The sequence below is a fragment of the Hibiscus syriacus genome, unplaced genomic scaffold, assembly GCF_006381635.1.
Source record: "Hibiscus syriacus cultivar Baekdansim isolate YM2019G1 unplaced genomic scaffold, ASM638163v2 tig00111917_pilon, whole genome shotgun sequence".
Lineage (NCBI taxonomy): Eukaryota > Viridiplantae > Streptophyta > Magnoliopsida > Malvales > Malvaceae > Hibiscus > Hibiscus syriacus.
In genome coordinates this window covers 354,739-380,030 of record NW_024063213.1, presented here as the reverse complement: position 1 = coordinate 380,030, position 25,292 = coordinate 354,739, and the positions used below count along the sequence as shown (strand labels likewise).

General features: G+C 32.2%; 2 pseudogenes; one reads left to right on the top strand and one right to left on the bottom strand.

Moving 5' to 3' along the window:
* Positions 1–17,957: 17,957 nt before the first annotated feature.
* Positions 17,958–19,639, top strand: LOC120172954 (annotated as a pseudogene).
* A 338-nt stretch (positions 19,640–19,977) lies between these two features.
* LOC120172952 lies at positions 19,978–24,004 on the bottom strand (annotated as a pseudogene).
* Positions 24,005–25,292: the final 1,288 nt, after the last annotated feature.

Here is a 25,292-nt window from a genome sequence, read left to right as displayed (position 1 = left end):
CAAAAATAATTTGTGGCAAATTTATTTTGTTATTATGCTGGATACAATGTATCCACCATAAATTTAAGGCTTTAAGAGTGAAGTATCTACCTCCGGATGGTCTAAACAACCAATAGATGATTAAGTGAAGAAAATGATCGTAGTGATTTGACAATTTACTTGCACTAGCCTTGGCTCTATAAGAAGTAGCCACAATTTCTCTTTCATTGTCTAAACCTTCGTTATCTAAACCAAATGTCCTAGCGATTGAGTCGGAGTCAATATGGATGTATTGGACTAGGAAATAAGACCGAATACTATCAGTGGCAGTCTGAGACTGGTTTTGAACACAAACCACATTGGAATAGAAAATGCGGACGAGTTGGTAATAAATGACAGGTTAAAGCTGAAATAGTTGATCAAATTTCCAAGATTTAAGAGTAGAAAGATATTTAAATTTCATATCGACCATGGCTTGAAATAAAGGGATATGTTCTTCCCTGATGTTATAGGATTCAAATAGGTCAACAAACTTAGTGTAGAGATTTTCTCGACGGCCGGATTCGTTAAAACAAGAATTCCTAATTGTCATCTCTGGTTCATTGGGGTTTGGATTTTGAGGTGGAATAGGAGGTCGGTTTGGTGGTTTGTTTGACCGACTAGACGATGACCTAAGGCGTTTAGACATGATTTTAAATCGGAATGGATAATGATACCTGCAATTTGAAAACACATGTATGCAACAAAATCAATTCCAAAACTCAATATGAGTCCTCAATATTCAAGGTTCTCTAAAACTAATCCTAATGGGCAATTTTGAAAACTATTTGAAAAATTAAGTTTTTAAGATCAATTTATATATAGTTTTCATTAAAACAACATAATTAAATAAAAAACAACAAGTTTAAAATATTTTTTTTTATTTCAAAAATTTAAAATTTTTCGAAAAATCTTTTGGTTTTGATGAAATTAGTTGTAGATTCTAGTTCTAAACTACAATCTAACAAATGGCCCGTTATCTATTTTGAACTATAACTACCTAAAACTAGTCTTATGTTCAAAAATAATAAAATAGTGGTTTAGACAAATTACCTTGAAAATTTTAGATTTGAGTGAGATATTGAGTTGTTTGCAAGAATTTGATGATCGTAGCAGGTTTAGAAGTTGAAAATCGAGTTAATTTCAATTTGATTTCGTTGATTTTGAGCAAAATGGAGAGTAGGATTTGAGAGAGAGCAAACCGACATGTGTTTTTGAGATAAGGGTTTTGGGTAAAATGATGATATTTAGGGATTTAAAGCCAAAAACCCGACGGGTGTATCGATACATTCCTCAGGGAGTATCGATACACATTCAAGGAATCTATCGGTACACATTCAAGATGTATCGATACATAGCAAGGGGGTATCGATACCTGGGTATCGATACACTTTGCATAGAAATGTCAAAAATTTGTTTTTAAGCACTTAGAATGCTAAATTAATTAGCTCTAATGGTATTAGCAACTCATATATCGAAAATTAACTATGTTCAATCAATCAAATCTAACGTTAAATTTTATTTGAACATAATATTAATTTACACTAAAGATCATAAAACACCCCTAACTATTAAGATAGAATGCATTCAAAAATGTTATTTTTATAAGCATTTTTCATTTGCTAATTTAAAAGTACTAAAATTATTTTAAACACAAAGTCAATGTAGGTTGGTTAAACCTAATTCTCTCCAAAGTGTCCAAAATCTTTCTTTATCTAAAGGTTTTGTAAAAATATACGCTATTTGATGCAAAGTATTAACAAATTCTAGAACTACATCTCCTTTTGTGACATGACTCTAATTAAATGATGTCTAATTTCAATGTGCTTAGTTCTAGAGTGTTGGATGAGATTTTTAGTGAGACAAATAGCACTAGTATTATCACACTTTATAGGAATGGTACCAACTTCAATTCCATAGTCTAAAAGTTGTTGTTTCATCCATAAAACTTGTGCGCAACAACTAATCGCTGAAAGGTATTATACTTCAGTGGTAGATAATGCAACACTATTTTGTTTATTTGAATACCAAGAAATCAACATATTTCCTAGGAATTGACAAGTACCGGAGGTATTTTTCTATCTATTTTTCATCCTCCATAATCCTCATCAGAGAAGGCATGCAAGCTAAAGCTAGAGTCTCTAGGATACCAAAGTCTTAAACTAGGAGTGTCCTTAAAGTATCTAAATATTATCTTAATGGCTTGTAGATGAGATTCATTAGGGCATGATTGAAATCTAGCACATAAGAAAACACTAAATATAATGTACGGTCTACTTGCAGTTAGATAAAGAAAAGAACCAATCATAGACCTATAAAGTTTAACATCTACACATTTACCTCCTTCATCTTTGTCAAGCTTTGTAGATGAGCTCATTGGAGTGGTTTGGGGTTTGACATTCTCCAATCCATACTTCTTGAGCATATCCTTGACGTACTTTGCTTGATTGATGAAGATGTCATCTTTTGTTTGCTTGATTTGGAACCCCAAGAAAAATGAAAGCTCCCTCATCATGCTCATCTCAAATTCACTCTACATTAGCTCAAAAAATTCTTGGCAAAGAACATCATTAGTAGAACCAAATATTATATCATCAATATAAATTTGAACTACTAATAAATCTTTACCTTTTCTCTTTAAAAATAATGTAGTGTCAGCCTTCCCTTTTGAAAAACCTTTTTCTATTAAAAAGTTTGACTATCTTTCATACCAAGCTCTAGGAGCTTGTTCTAAACCATATAAAGCTTTTGTCAACTTAAAAACATGATTTGGAAATTTTGAATTTTCAAAACCAGAGGTTGTTCCACATACACTTCTTTTTTTATAAAACCATTTAAAAATGCACTTTTAACATCCATTTGATACAATTTAAATTCATTGAAACATGCAAATGCTAATAACATTCTAATTGCTTCCATCCTAGCTACATGAGCATATGTTTCATCATAGTCTATTCCTTCTTCTTGAGTATAGCCTTGAGCAACAAGTCTAGCCTTGTTCCTCACTATGTTACCACTTTCGTCAAGTTTATTCATAAATATCCATTTAGTACCTACAGTAGATTTATTACCAGGCCTTTCAACTAATGTCCATATTTTACTTCTCTCAAATTGATTTAACTCTTCTTGCATAGCTATAATCCAATTTTATCATCTAATGCTTCTTGGATATTCTTAGGCTCTATGCATGAGATGAATGCAACATAATTACATATATTTCTAAAAGAAGATCGAGTAGTTACCCCTTTGAATGGATCACCTAAAATCTCACCATCCTTGACATAGTTGTATTCTCTTGGGTAACTGACTTCCTTTTCTTCAATGGTCAGATTCTTGAAAGCATCTTGAGTTTCCTCATCTTTCAATTCTTCCTTTGATGATGGTTCTCCAACGTCATGTCCAACGTCATGTGTGTTTACAATACCTACGTCATCATCAACACAAGAATCCTTCCTCGAAAGGAGATTATTGTAATACCCCAAAAATTTAGATAATGACCAAAATGCAAATTTTGAAAGTTTGATGGTTAAAATTAAAACATGGAAAAAGTTTAGGGAATTAAGTGATAAATTTCCTAAAAAGATTTTTATTCCATAAATATATGGTTTAATCTTGAGATTAGAGTTTTATGGAAATCATTTGTTGGATTTGGAATTTAGTAAAGAAAGAGTTAAAGCCGGTAAGGAATCGGTAAATTCGGATCGAATCGGAATTTTACAAAAATTTGAAGGATGTTATAAAATGGTTGTAAATATTATTGTAATATTTTGGATCAGAGAAATTTGGTTTGGAATTGTGCAATTTTTTCAGATTAAACCGAAACTGTGAAATTTAGTGATTAAAACGAAAGTTTTGAAAATTTTAGGGCATTTTCGTAGGTCAAAGTCAAATTAAATTATATTTGACTTTGTAATATCAAACGGCTTGGTTTTATGGTGAATAAGAATATTCATTAAGGGTGATTTGGTCTTTTCTCAAGTGAATGAATATTTTATTTTATTATAGTGGAATATAATTCAAACAAAGATGAAATGCACTCAAAATTTCATCTAAATTTGCTATCTTCTTCTCCAGCCAACGTGGGCTTCTTCAAAGGTAAGAGCAAAGCTTCAATTCTATTTTCAAGTCATTTCTTTAAGATTATGAGTATGATGAAAATAGAAAATGATTATTTGCGGAAAACACTATCATTTGGTACCAATATTGCATGATAATCTTGCTTGATTCAAATATCCCCAAATCTAGAAATTTGGGTTTATACAATGTTTTTTGAAATTGATGATGATTATTGATGATTTTGAGGTTGTATGAATTGATGAAGAACATAAGGATGAGGTTAAAGAAAAACAGGTTAGATTTTGAGAATTACAGTAGGTTCGAAAATTCACCAGAAAATATATAAAAATAATTTGGAGGTTATTTTTATATATTGTGTTCATATATGGATCTAGTTTCGTTTAAAACAAAGGGGATCAATTTCAAGTTGTATACAAATAGATATGAATTTTTAACTGAGGAAAGGTCAGAAAATTCGGACAGCAGAATTCTGTACAAAACAGATTCTGTTGGTGAACTTTGAAAATTCACCATAAATTGTACATAATGAATTAGAAGGAGTTCTTTACATGGATAGATTCGTATTCGAGTCTAGTTTTTAACGGAAGAAACAAATTGAATTCCAGTGTCTATATCAATACAGAATAATGATTCTTTAAGGGTAGTGCGAGTTGTCTGAATTCTGGAAAATTGATGGGTTGTTGTGCAAGTGTTATATAATTGATGTACTATGCTGGAAATTGTTGTTAGGGAATTGAAATGAGTGTTAGTTGTGAAATAATTTCAATGTTGGAATTATTGGTATTAAAGAATTTAAATGGTAAAATGGTGAAGGACCATTTTGTGTAAATTGGACAAGTTGGTTCCAATGTTAAAAGGAATAATAAGTATTATGGATTTATTTTGGGATATGTTTATGTTAGTAAAATACTAACATATGTATCGTTATGAAATTGTAAATTATACAGATTATGATTGATTTGCAATTGAAGCAAGTCAAGTACAAAAAGGGTATATTGTGGACAATAGTGAGGCTCATATATTTTGAAAGACATAAAGTGTCAAGGTGAGTGCAATACATGCATGAAATTATACATGGATGTTTTATACATCATAAGGAAGACTTGCGATAAGTCGACCTTGTTTATATCGGCATGATTTTATATCATTTTTTATAAATTGACATTGATATGTCAGAGTATGAAATTAAAATGCATTGATCACTGATTTTTGCATATGATTTTACCATGAATGTTATTTCGGGTATGAACTGCTCCATTGTTAAATATTGATAATATACTTTGCCATGGATGAATCAAATAAAATAGACTGTATGCCCAAGTCAGTTATTGAGGGGCAGGGTATAGTTGGCATGCCATAGAGTCCAGCAGTAGGCTGCATATTCGGGAATACACTAAAGGATACCTAGTGTATATGGTGGGCACGACCTTATGTGTCATATTCGGGACTGTACTTAAGGATACCTAGTACAGATGGTGGACACGACCTTATGTGTCATATTCGGGATAGCACTACGGTGCTTATATTTGACTCGTGTACCCAGGGTCCTCAGGGTTGAATATTGAGCTATAGGCTATGGTTTATGGTTTATTGCTTAATAAATGGTAAGCATACAAATAAGCTTACGAGCTTTTGGAATAATGGCAAGTACATGGGTAAAATAAGCTTACAAGCTTATGGAATTTAAATGGTAAGTATTTTGGCAAAATAAGCTTACGAGCTTATGGGATAAATGGTAAAGGATTTTATATTATTTTGATCATGGTAAAATGATTTTATGGAGACTCAATTTTTGACATTGAAAATCATGCATGAATTGTATTGCACTGTTAAATGTTTTAATTGCCTCACTAAGTTTATACTTAGCGTGTGATGATTTTCACGCGTAGGTAAAAGCAAAGAATAAGAATAAAGAGTTCAGTACGACATCAAGCATCGAGAGGTATATTTCAATAACAGTAAGACATCGTATTGTGAAATTTGATTTTAGATAGTGGCATGTAATTTGAAAATGTTCAATTTATTTGTTGAAGTAAATTTTTGGGAATTTTTATAGTGATGAAAGGTTAATTTTTATGAATTTATATGTAAAACTGTAGCATGAACAGTAACCACATTTTAAACCAAATTTCTAGATTGTTAAAGGGGTACCGATTCCCCTGTTACAGGGAATCGATTCCCCCACTGTTCATTGTTCACTATTTGGGTACTATTCACTATTCATAATTAAAAATATTTTGAATTAAATTGGTTACAACGAAACGTAATTTTTATGATATGATAATTTTATAATATCATTTACTATTTTAAGAAAATAAATTTTAAATTTCTTTCGAATCGTAAAATGGTTTTAGAAAATACGGGTGACATCTATAATCTGTATAGGTATAATTATATGGGTTATGGGTGTTACATTTATTGGCATCAGAGCTACAGGTTTAGCCAATTCTAGGACTAAACCGAGGTTATTTCGAGTTAAAAAGTGTATACATGCCACTAGGATGTCAAAAGTTACTGATATTTGTATATATACTATGATGATGCTTATTAAGAGTAAAGTTACTCTTTAATAATGTATGATGATTCTGACTATGTTCAGATATGGAAAATTAAGTAATAAAGTCAAAATTGTTGAAAAGAATGGCGAGATTGAAATCGATAAAAAAAAGGGACTCTTTATGATTTATGTAAAACACCTTAGAAGGGTGGATTGTTGTAAGGGATTTTTCTCCATTTTGTGGAAGAATTGATTTAAAAGTTTGAATGGCTTACAAGAAAAGTCGAATTGGATGAGGATCCAAAGAAGATTTTTGAATCTGTGATGATTCTGAGGTTTATCCAGGTAAGCTTAAGTAAGTGAGAAATATTTAAGCTAAGCATTAAATTATTTAAATCATTGAGGATTTGAGTAAGAGAAATTGAGTAACCGGTAAATATGATTTCCGCTAAAAGTTTAAAGAAAGTTGAATTATTAGGAAAATGGTTATGAGTTGGTTTGAGAATGGATATCAAGTCCATAAAATTTGATAGAGTTACCATGGAAAGGTAAATATGTGAAAATGGATTATCTAACCTTTCCATGCTACAATGAATTATTGTTTAGATTGAGATGGATTCTCAAGAACTTTAAAAGTGTCAAGTTCGTAATGATAAGAAAGCAAATTTGTTTACTATTGTGATTTTAGCATTAATTGCTATGAAGTTATTGCTACAAATTTATCAAGTTTTCTTATTGAATGATGTGAACATTGAAATTTTCATTTGAGATGGAAAATGTTGTAAATGTTCAAGAATAATTTCTATGGATCTGGAAAAGTTATAAATATTTCCTTAAGAATGAAATAAGGAATTCTAAAGTAGAAATATTCAATTCTACTTGATATCGAGTGATATAATAACGGAAGACCCATAGGTCATGGTCATGGTCACGGTCATGATACAAGTGTTAGAAGGACAATTAATAAATGTCCAGTAAAGATTCAGGAGCTTATGTTATTGATGAATCTGATGGGATTATCATTAACAAGTTTAAGATCATTTTTATCATGATTTGGTTGTCTCTGCATTAAGGTTGAGTTAATGGTCGCAAGAAGCGATTAATTATAAAAAATGCGGAGAAGTTAAGAATTTTAATGATTGATGAAATAGTGAAATCATCACTAACGTGATATCAGCATTGGTTGCGATTAAGATGATGTAAAAAGGATGCATAGCTTTTGTAGCTAAGCTGATAGACACTTAAGTATCTGAAATAAGATCATATGATATTTCCATAACTTGGGAATTTCTATATGTCTTTTAGATTTATTATTTGGATTGCCTCAAGATTGAGAGGTGGAATTTAATATTGATGGTTATCAAGACATTAATCTTGTATCTATGAGTTCATATTGAATGGTTGCAATTGAGTTAAGAGAATAAGAACCAATTGCAAGAATTGATAGATTGAGGATGCTTTAGATCGAATATTTTACCTTGGGGTGAACCGGTGTTGTTATAAAAAAAGAATATATGCGATTATGCATAGATTATTGATAGTTAAACAAAGTAACTATCAAGAACAAGTATCATCTTTTTAGGATTGATGACTTGTTTGATCAGCTTAAAAGGAGCAGCAATGTTAAAAAAAATTGAAATTGATATTCGAATGGGATATCAACAGTTAAATTTTAAAGAGGAAGATGTTTCAAAGATAGTTTTCAGGAAACAGTATAGACACTACGAGTTTGTAGTAATACCGTTTGATTTGAAAAATGCTATAGTAGCATTTATGGATTTTGATGAATCGAGTATTTCAACCTTACTTAAATCAGTTTGAGGTGGTCTATATGGATGACATTTGGGTATACTCGAATACAAAGATAGAGCATGAAGTTCATATTCATATTGTGCTCGAGATAATTAAGGATAAAAAAATTATATGCCAAAGTGTCAAAGTGTGAGTTTTGGCTATTAGAAGTTGTTTTTCTTGGTTATGTCGTCTCGACAGAAGGCATAAGAGTTTATCCAAAATAAGTTCAAGTAATATTGGAGTGGAAACCTCCAAAGAATGTTCAAAGGTCCAAAGTTTTGGAACTTGTTGGTTATTATCGAAGGTTTGTGGAAAAAACTTTTCGATGATTGTTTCTCCTTTGACCAAGCTCTTGAGAAAGGATGTTTCATTTGCTTGGGATGAGAAATGTCAAGAGAGTTTCAAAGCTCTAAATAATATTTTAACGGAAGCACCAGTGTTGGTACAACCGGAATCGAACAAAGAGCATGTGGTGTATAGTGATTCATCTCATAATGATTTGGGGTATGTACTTATGCAAGAAAGTACGGTGATAACCTATGCTTCTTAATAATTAAAGGCTCATGAGAGAAATTATCCTACTCATGATCTTGAGTTAGCATCAGTTGTTTTTGCTCTAAAGATTTAGCGTCATTATTTGTATGGTGAGAGATGCCACATCTACTTGGATCATAAGAGTTTGAAATATTGGTTGACTCAAAAAGAGCTCGATTTGAGACAACGAATCTGGATATAATTTTTAAAGGACTATGATTTGATTATTGATTATCATTCAGGTAAGACAAATGTTGTAGCAAATGCACTTAGTCGGAAAACTTTTACAGCTTTGCGAGCTATGGATGTGAGATTATTGTCGAAAGAAAATGGTGCATTATTGGATGAATTGAAAATAAAACCGATGTTTTTATATAGGATAATAGAGAAAACAAAATGAAAGATGAAAAAAAATAAGACTAAAGACTTTGAAGTCAACTCTGATGGGTGTCTATTTTATCGAGGAAGAATTTGTTTCCCTCATAATGATGAATTGAAGAAAGATATTCTTTCTCGTGTATATTATTGTTCACTGACTATGCATACAAGTGGGAACAAAATATATCAGGATGTAAAGAGTCATTTTGGTGGCCAGGTTTGAAAAGAAACATTACTGTGTTTGTTGCTACATATTTGACACGTCAACAAATAAAAGCTTAGAATAAAGTGCTTTCGTAATTGTTGCAACTGATTTCTATTCCAAAGTGGAAATAGTAAAGAGTCACTATGGAATTTTTTATTGGACAACCTTTGACATCAAATAAAAAGGATTACATTTGGGTGATGGTGACTGGTTAATTAATTTGGCACATTTCATTCCGATGTGAATGGATTATGCATTGGATAAATATTCAGAGTTATATATCAAAGAGATGGTTCGGCTACATAGAGTGCCAGTATCCATCATATTGGACATGGATCAAAGATTCAATTTAAGATTTTGGAAATAATTGCATAAAGTTTTGGGTACTCGATTTAAATTTCAGTACGATTTTTCATCCATAGACGGATGGTAAGTCAGAAAGTACTATTTAGATATTAAAAGATATGCTGAGAGCATGTGTGATTGATTCTAAGGAATCATGGGAAAAGAAAAGTAATTGTTTTTAGTAGAATTTTTCTATAATGACATTATTAAATTAAGCATCAAGATAACTCCGTGTGAAGTTTTATATGGGAGAAAATATCGAACACCATGGAATGGGTTCAAATTAAAAGATTGAAATCTTATTGGCACAGATTTATTGAAAGAAGTTGAAGATAAAGTAAAGATAATCTCAAGACGATATTTAATCGGTAAAAGTCTTATGCAGCCTTGAAGCGAAAATAAATTGAATTTCATGAAGGTGATAAAATTTTCTTAAAGTATCACCTTGGAAAAAGATGTTGCGCCTAAAATGCAAAGAAAAAAAACTAAGTCTAAGATTCATTGGAATCTATGAGATATTAAAAAGAGTTGGACTATTAGATTATCAGTTAACATTAACTATGGAGGTAATTGGGAACCAGAGTTGGACAAACTATACAATATTTTTCATGTGTTGATGCTTAGAAAGTATCGATTGGATATTTCATATGTTATTTAATCATAGGAAATTAAGATACAAACGGATTTGACTTATGAAGAAGAACCAGTTCGGATATTAGCTTGAGAAATCAAAGAAATACGTAACAAGATGATTTCTCTAGTTAAAGTGATTTAGAAAAATCATAATGGAGAGGACGTTACTTGGGATAGAGAGGATGATATGAAAATGTATAGATATTTTTAAATCAGATTGAAGAATTTGATTAAACAAGTTCAAAATATAATGATGTGCATGATCTTTACAAAATTCTCAAAGTAAAGAGGAAAAATTTGAAATTCAAGAAGTTGACAGAAGAGGTTTTTGCATGAGACGAGATTATGTCTTACCAGTTCGTACAACCCTAAATTAGGGTTATGAATCTTCAATGAAAAGTGCAATCCTCATAAAAGAGAAATTATGGTTTTCATCGAAAGTTTAAAATTCAAGGACGAATTTTCTTAAGGAGGGGAGAATCGTAATACCCCAAAAATTTAGATAATGACCAAAATGCAAATTTTGAAAGTTTGATGGTCAAAGTTAAAACTTGGGAAAAGTTTAGGGAATTAAGTGATAAATTTCCTAAAAAGATTTTTATTCCATAAATATATGGTTAACTCTTGAGATTAGAGTTTTATGGAAATCATTTGTAGGATTTGGAATTTAGTAAAGAAAGAGTTAAAGCCGGTAAGGAATCGGTAAATTCTGATCGAATTGAATTTTACAAAAATTTGAAGGATGTTATAAAATGGTTAGAAATATTATTGTAATGTTTTGGATCAGAGAAATTTGGTTTGGAATTGTGCAATTTTTTCAGATTAAACCGAAACTGTGAAATTTAGTGACTAAAACGCAAGTTTTGAAAATTTCAGGGCATTTTCGTAGGTCAAAGTCAAATTAAATTATATTTGACTTTGTAATATCAGATGGCTTGGTTTTATGGTGAATAAGAATATTCATTAAGGGTGATTTGATCTTTTCTCAAGTGAATGAATATTTTATTTTATTATAGTGGAATATAATTCAAACAAAGATGAAATGCACTCAAAATTTCATCTAAATTTGCTATCTTCTTCTCCAGCCAACGTGGGCTTCTTCAAAGGTAAGAGCAAAGCTTCAATTCTATTTTCAAGTCATTTCTTTAGGATTATGAGTATGATGAAAATAGAAAATGATTATTTGCGGAAAACGCTATCATTTGGTACCAATATTGCATGATAATCTTGCTTGATTCAAATATCCCCAAATCTGGAAATTTGGGTTTATACAATGGTTTTTGAAATTGATGATGATTATTGATGATTTTGAGGTTGTATAAATTGATGAAGAATATAAGGATGAGGTTAAAGAAAAACAGTTTAGATTTTGAGAATTACAGTAGGTTCGAAAATTCACCAGAAAATATATAAAAATAATTTGGAGGTTATTTTTATATATTGTGTTCATATATGGATCTAGTTTCGTTTAAAACAAAGGGGATCAATTTTAAGTTGTATACAAATAGATATGAATTTTTAACTGAGGAAAGGTCAGAAAAGACGGACAGCAGAATTCTGTACAAAACAGATTCTGTTGGTGAACTTTGAAAATTCACCATAAATTGTACAGAATGAATTAGAAGGAGTTCTTTATATGGATAGATTCATATTCGAGCCTAGTTTTTAAAGGAATAAATGGAATTGAATTCCAGTGTCTATATCAATATAGAATAATGATTCTTTAAGGGTAGTGCGAGTTGTCTGAATTCTGGAAAATTGATGGGTTGTTGTGTAAGTGTTATATAATTGATGTACTATGCTGGAAATTGTTGTTAGGGAATTGAAATGAGTGTTAGTTGTGAAATAATTTCAATGTTGGAATTATTGGTATTAAAGAATTTAAGTGGTAAAATGGTGAAGGACCATTTTGTGTAAATTGGACAAGTTGGTTCCAATGTTAAAAGGAATAATAAGTATTATGGATTTATTTTGGGATATGTTTATGTTAGTAAAATACTAACATATGTATCGTTATGAAATTGTAAATTATACATATTATGATTGATTTACAATTGAAGCAAGTCAAGTACAAAAAGGGTATATTGTGGACAATAGTGAGGCTCATATATTTTGAAAGACATAAAGTGTCAAGGTGAGTGCAATACATGCATGAAATTATACATGGATGTTTTATACATCATAAGGAAGACTTGCGATAAGTCGACCTTGTTTATATCGGCATGATTTTATATCATTTTTTATAAATTGACATTGATATGTCAGAGTATGAAATTAAAATGCATTGATCACTGATTTTTGCATATGATTTTACCATGAATGTTATTTCGGGTATGAACTGCTCCATTGTTAAATATTGATAACATACTTTGCCATGGATGAATTAATAAAATAGACTGTATGCCCAAGTCAGTTATTGAGGGACAGGGTATAGTTGGCATGCCATAGAGTCCAACAGTAGGCTGCATATTCGGGAATACACTAAAGGATACCTAGTGTATATGGTGGGCACGACCTTATGTATCATATTCGGGACTGTACTTAAGGATACCTAGTACAGATGGTGGACACGACCTTATGTGTCATATTCGGGATAGCACTACGGTGCTTATTTGACTCGTGTACCCAGGGTCCTCAGGGTTGAATATTGGGCTATAGGCTATGGTTTATGGTTTATTGCTTAATAAATGGTAAGCATACAAATAAGCTTACGAGCTTTTGGAATAATAGCAAGTATATGGGTAAAATAAGCTTACGAGCTTATGGAATTTAAATGGTAAGTATTTTGGTAGAATAAGCTTACGAGCTTATGGGATAAATGGTAAAGGATTTTATATTATTTTGATCATGGTAAAATGATTTTATGGAAACTCAATTTTTGACATTGAAAATCATGCATGAATTGTATTGCACTGTTAAATGTTTTAATTGCCTCACTAAGTTTATACTTAGCGTGTGATGATTTTCACGCGTAGGTAAAAGCAAAGAATAAGAATAAAGAGTTCAGTACGACATCAAGCATCGAGAGGTATATTTCAATAACAGTAAGACATCGTATTGTGAATTTTGATTTTAGATAGTGGCATGTAATTTGAAAATGTTCAATTTATTTGTTGAAGTAAATTTTTGGGAATTTTTATAGTGATGAAAGGTTAATTTTTATGAATTTATATGTAAATTTTCAGAAGTTACTGTAGCATGAACAGTAACCACGTTTTAAACCAAATTTCCAGATTGTTAAAGGGGTACCGATTCCCCTGCTAGAGGGAATCGATTCCCCCACTGTTTACTGTTCACTATTCGGGTACTATTCACTATTTATAATTAAAAATATTTTGAATTAAATTGGTTACAACGAAACGTAATTTTTATGATATGATAATTTTATAATATCATTTACTATTTTAAAAAAATAAATTTTAAATTTCTTTCGAATCGTAAAATGGTTTTAGAAAATACGGGTGACATCTATAATCTGTATAGGTATAATTATACGGGTTATGGGTATTACAATTATCATCGAAAACAACATATATAGACTCTTCTACCACTAAAGTTCTTTTTATTAAATACCTGATAAGCTTTAGAATTTAAGGAATAACCCAGGAAAATTCTTTCATCACTTTTAACATCAAATTTGCCAAGATTTTCTTTACCGTTGTTTAAAACAAAACATTTACATCCAAAAGGATGAAAATAGCAATGTTAGGCTTTTTATTTTTGAAAATTTCATATAGAGTTTTCTTTAAAATAGGCCTAATCATTACTCGATTTATAACATAACAAACGGTATTTGTGGCTTCTGCCCAAAAATATTTTGGCAAATTGTTTTCACAAAGCATGGTTCTAGCCATTTCTTCTAAAGTTCGATTTTTCCTCTCAATAACTCCATTTTGTTGAGGGGTTCTAGGTGTCGAAAATTATGGCTAATTCGATTAGGGTTACAAAAATCAGTAAATCCAAGATTTTCAAATTCAGTACCATGATCACTCCTAACACTTGAAATGGAGTAACCTTTTTCATTTTGGATTACTTTTGAAAACGTGATGAAATGTTCTAATGTTTCATCTTTAGTACTTAAAAATAGAACTCAAGTATATCTAGAATAGTCATCAACCAATACAAAACAATATTTTTTTCACCCAAGCTAGTAGTCCTAATTGGCCCAAAAAGATCTATATGGATCAATTGTAATACTCTACTAGTTGATACATCATTAATAGATTTAAAGAAGTTCTTTTATGTTTTCCTTTAGCACAAGTATCACATATTTTCTCTTTATCAAATTACCCAAATGATACTTCCACATTTAATAAATTTGAAATGAAGTCCTTATAATATTGAGACTTTTCGAATTCCACCCTCAAGCTTTACCAAACTTGAAATTTAGTTCCAATAAACTTTCTAACTTAAAATTCCAGCATTTCTAATATTAAAATTCAGCATTAACACTCCATCTATCACATTTATGCGATAATGTCCCACAATTCTCAAAACTTGTATATTAGCCCTTTTACTAACTCATGCTTCAAAATGGGTCCAAACTGATTTCCAAAATACATAGAAAACTACTAATATCATGTCTAGACCATAGGAAAATTTTTCAATATTTCCCCCTAATTTCCCCTTATGGCCGAATATAACAAGTCTTTTAGGACTTGATTTTCATTTCATTTCAAGCATGAATTCAACTTCCTTAGATTAAATTCATGTTATTCTAACCATAACAACATCAAATTACATAAAAAAATCCCAACATTTCCAAAAATCCTAATTAGGCCAAATAGTGTATAAACGTGTACACATCAAATTAATCATCATACATGTCTTAGAATTAATCTTCAACCTTAAAAAAATCAAAGTCTTCTTCAATTCTTCAAACTCCAAAAAATCCCACATAAACTCCAATTCTCAATCTCAACACACAAGCATCTTCACAATGAAATATTGGTACCAAATGATAGAGAACTTGAGGTAGATTAATTCTCTATCTAATAGCTTAATCCAAAAATCAAGTGTATAACTTCAAAAACCAAAACAAATTTTTTTTCTTACCTTGAGCAAGGTGACTCGGACAAGAGAAGAACAACAAGCTGAAAATGGCTAATTTCTAGATTATTCTAACATTAAATTAGCCTTTACACTTGTCTTTAAATTATTATAATTGAATTTTTTATTCAATTATGAGAAATTCCAAAAATACCATTAATGAATCTTAAAAATTACCAATTGCCATTTCCATTTCCTCCATTAAAATATTCCTTGGTCAAATATAAATTAATTTGGCTTTGAATTTCTACTTTGGCCATGTAATTTTTAAAAATTGCATTTTAGTCACTAAAATTCCACTGTTAAATCAAATCTGAAAAATTACACTATTTTGAGCCAAATTTCTTTGATCTAGAATATTAAAATAATATTTCCAATCATTTCTAACATCCTTCAAATTTTTGTAAAATTTCAGTTCGATTTGATTATCCGAATTCAATACCAAACTTTATTGTTTTATAGTTTTTAACACAAATCTCATACCGAAAATCTAATTCCCACGAAAATCTTTGTTTTAGTCCAAACTTTTCATTTATAGGCTAAAATATATATAACTTTTTAAAATTATATTTTTTATCCCTAAACTTTTCAAAGTTTACACTTTAGTCACAAAAACTTTCAAAACTTACTTTTAGTCATTAGTCAAAATTTGGGGTATTACAACTAAAATGAAACAAAAACTAAACCTTAGATATGATTTTGAAAAAAATTGAAAGTTTAAGTATTAAAACAGACAAAAAATGATAGTTTAATTACTAAACGTGTAATTTACCCTTGGATTTTGCATATGATTTTTTACTCACTGCAACATGAATAATGACTTTGAATTAACATTTAACAAAGTTTTTTTTTTCGTTGTTATCTTTACTTCTCAGAAAATGTACCAAATTGGAATGAGTTTTAGCGTTGACATTGAATTTTTACTCATTCAGCTGGGTAGTAATTGAACGGACCACTAACGTAAATGATTAAAATCATTTTTTTAATTGATAATTAAAATCAAACGAGTAATTAAAATCAAACAAATCAATAACATAAAGATTATAATCACTTTTTTTTAACCGGTGATCAATTTTGATGCCAATAATGCATTTGGAGGTCGTAAAACTGAGTCAGCAAAGCTGAGGTGCACATGCATGTTACTTTGTACGACTCGGTCCATCCTTCATTAAATCCGACCATCTACCACCATTACTCACTTACACTGCTTCGTTTCTCAATGACGTTCAGATGTTGAATCTTGACCCTTGATTTATCTGCATTTTGCCTCCACTGTTTTTATTTTTCAATATTCGATAATCATATTGAATCTCGATCATATTCGAAATTAAATCATATTAAAACTTCAAACCAGATATAAAGAAATGGCTGCTGCACTGTGGCTCATGTGTAGGCCTTGATAGCCAATGTAATGAACAACAAATTGAGTGAAAATTGGGGCAATGTAACGATAAAACCATGTGCGCATGGTCATATTCAATAACCTAGCTATAATATTAATTAGGGCAGCACTTCTAATTATTATTTTTCATTTATTACAAGGATAGAGAGTAATTGACATGCACGAATATATATATATATATATATGCTTAATTTTGAAATACCTATCAATATCATTTCTATTTGTATTAACATAAACTTATATAATCTGTATCAACAATAACCCATGTTTTAGTCTGTTTCTCTTAATTTTTTTCTCTTGAGTCTTTTTTTTAGTTTTTCTATATTACTAATGATATTAATTACAGATTAATTGCTGACGATATGTTTTCTCATTTTCTTCTGTTCTCTCTTCTTTAAACTAAGTTATGCTAATTGTTTAATTAGTCTTCTACTTTTCATATGAAAATGATATATGGTTTATTTGTTTTTATAGTACGTCTTTCTTTTTTTCTCATGTTTTATTTGACATCATCTCTCTATATCTACATACGTTTATTTGATTATCCTATTGATATATCACTATTTTAGACTATCAGATTGGATATTGATAGACACTTGTAATCATCGAAGATATGTCGCAATTGAGTTATGATAATGTAAATTTGTCAACGAACTATTATTGTTATATGTATTTTTATGTCACTGTTCATAATGTTTATAGTTCATCCCAACTATATAGATGACACGGAATGGGATGGATGGGATTTGGATTTATAGATAAAGCTATAGATTCCCAAAACAGCCTCCCTCGTGAAATTAATACATGCAGCCTACTACTTCAACTGTATCAGCTGAAAGAAATAATATCACTTTGCCATTTTGTTTTTGATGATTGGATGCTCTTTTCTTCCCTTTTTTCTCTATATAAATTCTCACCTGTTACCATTTATATTCCTCTCGATGCCATTTATTCTCTCACACACATACATTTCCATTTCCATATCTCTTTCTCTTTTCTGATCGGTCTCACAATTTGATAGTATAATATGGAGAAATGGTATGGGATAGTGTTCGGTTCGTGTTAATTTCGAGTTCGAGTTTTTGTTGGAGGTTAAGGCGGAACCCCAGGTTCCTTGTTACTTCATATTTGGGGATTCACTGGTGGACAAGGGGAACAACAATCAGCTCAATTCATTGGCTAGAGCTGATTACTTGCCTTATGGGATTGACTTCAATAATGGACCGACCGGCAGGTTTTGTAATGGCAAAACCACGGTCGATGTCATAGGTGGGTGAGCAATTTTCTGACTCTCCTTTTCTTTCTTCTGATTTTGACTGATTCAATCTGTCAGTACAATAATTGGTTTTTACTGTCATACTGATACAAGTTCTAATTAAGTTTTAAACCGTCTCAAAATCAACAAGTTTTTATTGAGGCATTCTAAAATATCACATTGTTTTTATATAAGGTTTTTAAAATGTAGTGTTAAAAAAATAATCTTCTAAATATGCACTTTTAATATATTTATTTTCTATTTAATTTGCAGCTGAACTTTTGGGCTTTGACGATTACATCCCTCCATACTCAACTGCAAGCGGTAGACAGATCTTGGGAGGAGTTAACTACGCATCCGCGGCTGCCGGAATCCAATAAGAAACCGGACAGCAACTGGTAACGTTCGAAACCGATTGTCGATTTGTTTCATCATTCCATGATGATAATCATTACTCAAACTAACACTACTTGTATCTGCAACTTTCTCTACAGGGAGCTCGTATCAACTTTAGTGGCCAAGTTAAAAATTACCATCAAACAGTTTCACAAGTGGTGGACTTACTTGGAGATGAAGACAAAGCAGCAGATTACTTAAACAAGTGTATTTACTCGATCGGATTGGGCAGCAACGATTACCTCAACAACTATTTCATGCCTCTGTATTACTCCACCAGCAGACAATAAAGCCCCCAGGAATATGCCGACACTCTTATTGAAAAGTACACCGACCAGCTTCAGGTTCGTAATGCCGTAAACGTTTTAAAGTTTAAGGATCAATTTAAAATCCGGGTCGTAGCTTGACGAACATAGGTGCCATTGGATGAATGGCTTTCAGGCTTTGTACGACTATGGGGCGAGGAAGTTCGTGTTGATCGGGTTGGGTCAGATTGGGTGCAGTCCGAACGAATTGGCTCAAAATAGTGGAGATGGTCGAACTTGTGTGGAGAGAATCAATGCTGCCAACCGGCTTTTCAATAACAAGCTTAGGGGTCTCGTTGATCAATTCAACAACGCCAATTCTGATGCTAAATTCATCTACATTAATGCTTATGGGATTTTCCAAGACATCACCAGCAACCCCGCAGCTTATGGTAAACATATTATGATGCTTGAAATGTTAGTGAAATATGCGAATCAAATTATAAATGCGTGTACTTGTTACATGAACAACTTGAATATGATGTGTTAAAGATTAATAATAGTGTTCTAAAGACTATATGGATTTTGTTTCAGGGTTTAGGGTAACGAATGCAGGGTGCTGTGGAGTGGGGAGGAACAATGGGCAGATTACATGCCTGCCTTTCCAAACGCCATGCGAGAATAGGGATGAGTACATGTTTTGGGATGCTTTTCATCCGAGGCCGCCAATGTGATCATCGGGAGGCGATCGTATAGTGCTCAGTCTCTCACCGATGCGTACCGCCGTCTTGCGCAGCTACGAAGGTGAAGGTCGACGGGGTTTTCGATGGCTGGTTTTATTGATAATTAATTAAACCATCCGTGTATTTTCATATCATTTTGTTGTTGTTCTGAACCATGAGATTCATTGTTTTAAGGTAAGTGGCAATATGTTATAGTGTTTTAAATGATCGAGTCTAAAACTTAGAATTGTTGAGTAATTGATGTAAAGTTTTGGTTCGTATCATCAGTTAATAATGTTAAATGCTAAAATGTCAATGGCTTCTGGATTTGCAGTTGCTGATAGAAAGGGAGAATTGTTAAAAAAAAATATTATGGTAATCATGTTATATTTACATGAAAAATGATACAATACCATGTGTACCTCTCAGCCCACAAACACAATTCAGAAGGGAGAGAACAAATTTGGAAGATTATATCCAATTACCACAAACAAATTATCAGGTAACAGCAAGAGACAAGGTATGAAAATGTATGCACAATTGTATATAAGCTATGGAAGAATAGCTTCAGTCACTCATATGCTGCCGGTCGAACGAGACGATCCACTCGGACTAGAATGATCTTTCTTCAGCATTTCCTCCAGATTGTGGAACCACTTTAATGGCCTAATCTGAAACATAATGCACCCCATAGAGAACAAATATCAGCCTAATGATTAAAGTTTGCACCAGACCTGCACAACGGACTGAAATGCTAACAAATAGAATGCCTTATAGTAAAGACTAGCCTAAAAAACACATCATCCCAAACTACAGATTTAAATTCGGAAACTTCATGCGACATCAGAACTTGATCTACACTTTAGTTTCAATCATTAATTCTGAACTTCCATTGTGGGATCATAAATAACTAATTTCTGAATAATTGGTTTCATTCTTCTTTGACAATTCAGTGCTTCTACTGGCAATATGACACTACAGAGAAAATAATTGCAAGGGAATGGCAGAATGAAGGTCTCAAGAAATAGAGTAATACCTTCCAACTCTTTTTATGACTGAAACTGTTGTGAATGGATTCCAATCTCTTTATTATCTGTCTAAACGTTGGTCGCTTAGCAGGCTTCTCGTTCCAACAATCCTCGATTAACCTGTAAGGAGGAGCACCGTTAATCATTCGGACAGAGAGAATTAAAATGACTAATATGCTAAAAGTCTAGTACTCACTCTTTGAGTCCATGGGCATAATACTTGGATGGAGCTTTGAAAGGTGGACGCTCCCTTGATTCATATGCCTTGGGAACTTCTTGTCTGGTTTTGTACAAAATGGTGGGCAGCCTTCAATCATCTAAAGTACATACCACATTTAAACCACTTATCAAGCCTGTTCCGATGATTAGATTTTTCAAAGAACACATAAGAAATAGGGATTCAACCAGGTATTGGCTCAGTTTCACCCATTCATTGAAAATATGAGCTGATGCCCAAAAATTTACCTCCTGTAGGATCAGAGCAAATGAAAACACATCCACTTTAGTATCATAGTCATAGATTTTGAAAACCTCCGGAGCGACATATCGACCTGTGACAACAACAATCGACATGTTTAAGGTTAAAGAGGAGAGATTTTGTTAACAATACAAAATAAAACCCAACAAATCCAGATAATTTCTAAAATGACTGGTTACATGGTAAGAAGGTGGATAACTAGAACCAAGTAAAAAGAGACTTACATGATGTTTCCAGACATGTTAGAGGTTTAACTTCTTTAACTGTGAGAAGCTTGCTAACGCCAAAATCTGCGACTTTGAGATGTCCGGAGTCATCCCTCAAAATGTTTCTGTCAATACAATTACAGGCACGTAAACGGCTCTGACTTTCAGAAAATTAAGGAAGACAACTTGTATTTTATACAAAACTAAAGCTATTTCGTGCTCGTATATACATAAATTTGTTTGGAGAATAAAACCAATGTCAACAAGAAAACTTACGAAGGCTCGAGATCACGATGAATTATTGGTGGTTTGTTCTCATGCAAATAATTCATTCCCCTGCAAGATAGTGGAAAATATGTTAAAGACCTTTCAAGTTCGACCATTGGAAGATACCTCCCAATAAATACTTAAATTACCAACTTCAATCATCTAAAATAAACAAGTGAAGACTGAAGTTTTATGTGTCACCAGTAAGCTATCATTATTTTGGATTTTAGATTTGCTTATAGATATTCCTGAAAAGATAGAGACCATGTAACAGAGTACCTACTCATTTAAAATTATCTCTAACTCTCAAATCAAAGTTGAAATCAAACTGCCCATTTATGAAAAAGAAAACAGCCATCGTTCAATGTGGCATACTAAAGCAATAGTTTATCAAGTCCAAACTGCAATAATACCATAACAAACCTTGCAATATCTAGTGCAAGCCGCAGAGCTATTATTGGTTGCAATGCTCCTTATCCTTTCAAATAAGCTCTTAAATCTCCCTGCAAAATAAACAATGAATTAAAGTTTGAAAACCTAACTCTTAAAGAAGCAGATAAGGTTGGAGCTATATTACAAAATTCAGTTATCTAGAATCACTGAAAAATAAGAGGAAACTAAGATCTGGTATAGCAATTTCATATCAATGAATTATACAGTGCTAATACACAACAAAAAAACACAAGTTGAAATCAACTTAGCAAGCCATGAAATCGGACATAAGTGAAGGCATGTATAGACCATATACTATGATGGTAAATTAGATGCTAGAGTAATACCTTGGGTAGATACTCCGTCACAATCATCATCGGACTACTTTGAGTTACTGCACCAAGAAATTGGACTACATTTGGATGTCGAATTTTCTGAAACAGCGCAAGTTCATCTCTAAATGCACCCCTGAAAGAAGAAAAGAAAAACAGATAACATAAAGAATCCAGCATGGTCCATTGGTTCTCTCACCTAATGTCACAACCTACAGAACTCCCAAACAAAAAAATAGAGTGAAGAAAAGGTTCACTTTATGAGCAACTTACACTTTAGTCTCGTCAGTAATAACTTCATCCCCAAACTTTTTTACAGCTACTTGTGTCCCACGCCATGAGGCTATACAAAAGGTTCCCTGCAATTTAATCACAGACAGCAGCGGTCTAAGAAAAAAAATTAAAGATGTAAAAGCACTTGCTCGTCAGATTATGAGTTTAATATTTCCTATGCATGCAACATCAACACAAAGGGACGAAAACAGCCTAAGTTTTTAGTTGGCTCTTTGCACATAACTTGTCTATTCACCCCTATGTGTCCCATACCAAATTTCAAACCTGCATTGCATAGATAACAAAACTTTGCTCTAGGAAACCCAAAAAAAGAGGATCTTCTGAGAGCTATCTAGCAATTCCCCATCGAATGCTTAAATTTACACACATCTAGAAAGAAAAAAACTCACAGTGCAATAATGGAGCAACTATTTCAAAAATTCCAAACATTCCTCTCAAACTTCGATAGGCATTATGCTAGTAGAGAAACAACTATAATGTAATAGTTTCCTCCTTATCAATGTCATGTGGTAAATATTAGTTAGCCGGCAAAACTTCCTCAATTACCGAAAAACTATTTCTAAAGATCACTATGATTTAAATTGTTAAAATTATGAACAATCACGCTTTAAAAAAAGAGAGAGATTACCTTATCCAAAAAAAAACGTTACCTTAGTAATGTAGACGCTGTTAGTAAAATCAAGTTCTTTTGGGTCTATTTCGTACTCCGGCACTTCACGAGCGTGTTTTACATGCATTGGAGCCATCTATTACCAAAATTCAACAAGCAATGTCAATTAAAAATCAGTAAAATGGGGAAAATTTTTCCAGATGAATGATGCAAAACTAACCAAAGGCTTAGCTCCATGCTTCTCCAAAAGCTTAATCACTTCATGATTCTTATAATATATAGCATCCTCCAAAGGCTATTACACCAAAATAAAAATGTATTAGAATAAAAATTAAAAAAGAGGCGAAACAGGAGAAGATGGCTCTGGTTTTTTGCTTTTGCTTACAGTGCTTCTCCAGCGATCTTTAGAATCGACGGTGGCGCCATATTGAATGAGCAAAGAAACGACATCGGTCTGTCCTTGACAGGCGGCGACATGGAGAGCCGTCCGATCATCGACGTCGCGGAAGTTAACGTTGATCCCGGAGTCTAAGAGCTCCCGGATGCCGTCCAAGTCACCTTCGTTGGCTATGTACATCAGCCTAACTCCGTCTATATCGTCTCCTTCCTCTCTTCCATCCGATTCGAAACTGTCTCTCTCTGGCGCCAGAGACGATTGCTTCTGTAACATAAACCTCACCGCCGTTTTGGTTTCCATCGATTATAACAGACACAGAACTAGGAAATCAACAAGTGATTACTACTTTGTTTTCCGAAATGAGTAAGATTTAGAATTTGCTTAAAGTCTTAATTAAACGAGATTTAAACGGAATTAGTATGTAATGAGAGTCGATGAGAGAAGGATTTTAAAGAGGGGGTAAAGATAAAAGGATAGGAATTTGGGACGGCAGTTGAAGAAGTTTCGGTGACAGTTGCGTCGCGGGCTTTTTCTTCTTCCTATCCAAAGGGGCGTTCCCTTTACAAGCTGCTGACGCGTGAGGGAAACGGCGCAGGAAAATATTCAATTAAGGGTAAAAGTATTGTACAGATCCCATGCCATAGTGTGAATCACATTTTGGTCCACATAGGAAAAATCTCATTTATTCATTCGTATGTGAGAAAATCAAACAAAACAATTAAAAATAGTATTGTTTATATCGAATATATTAAATCATTTGATTTTGAATATGACATTTTATGTAATATAAATTTTCATTTGATCAATTGAAACTTAAAAATCAAATAAATACATCTAATATGAATTGAATTTGAATGTAAAAGAATAAATTTTTAGGTCATAATTGATCGAATGAATATTCAAATCATAATTCAAATTAACATCATATTATTTAATTAAGTCTATTTAGAGGAAATTAATACTTTTTTAAATGATTATAGAAATGATCACTGTACACGATTTTCTAATGATGAATTAAATTGCAATTTCCATTACAGAGCAAGGATCTATACAGTATTTTTGCCATTACGTGACCAACTAAAACCATGCTGGCAACGGGGCACTGAACAAGGATAGGGACGAGACGAGAAAAAGAACAAAAAAAACGACGATTTTCTACTTTTGCGCGAAGGGTAAACAACGGGGACCGCCGATGATGCATCGGACGGTTGTTATTTTTGGTCTAGTTGAACGGATAACATAATTTGACGCATATATCCTATGAGAAACGGTGCCGTTGTCTCAATCCAATCGATGTAAATAAAAATATAAGATTGCACCGCACGTGAGCAAATGATTTTGGGATAATGATCTGTAGTATTCTTTGCGGTCGGTAAGATGAGACAACTGGGGGTGTCTGCTCGAGTTTTTCGCTTCAGCCGCCCTTGGAATCATTTGACCTTCGTTTTTGATACATTACCAGATGCATATTGAAAAATTTGACATGTGCTTCATGTGTTATGGCGTTCTAAAATGACTTGATTAAGAACTTAACCCTCGCAAAAATAAAATATAAACTTGACGAAATGATATAATTAAAAAATAAAATTATGTTATGAGAGTCTTCAATCATGTTATAGCACGACGTTCTAATGTTAAAAATTAAGTCTATGATACATGTTTTACGTCCTATACGAATTTTAAAATTACATTTTTATC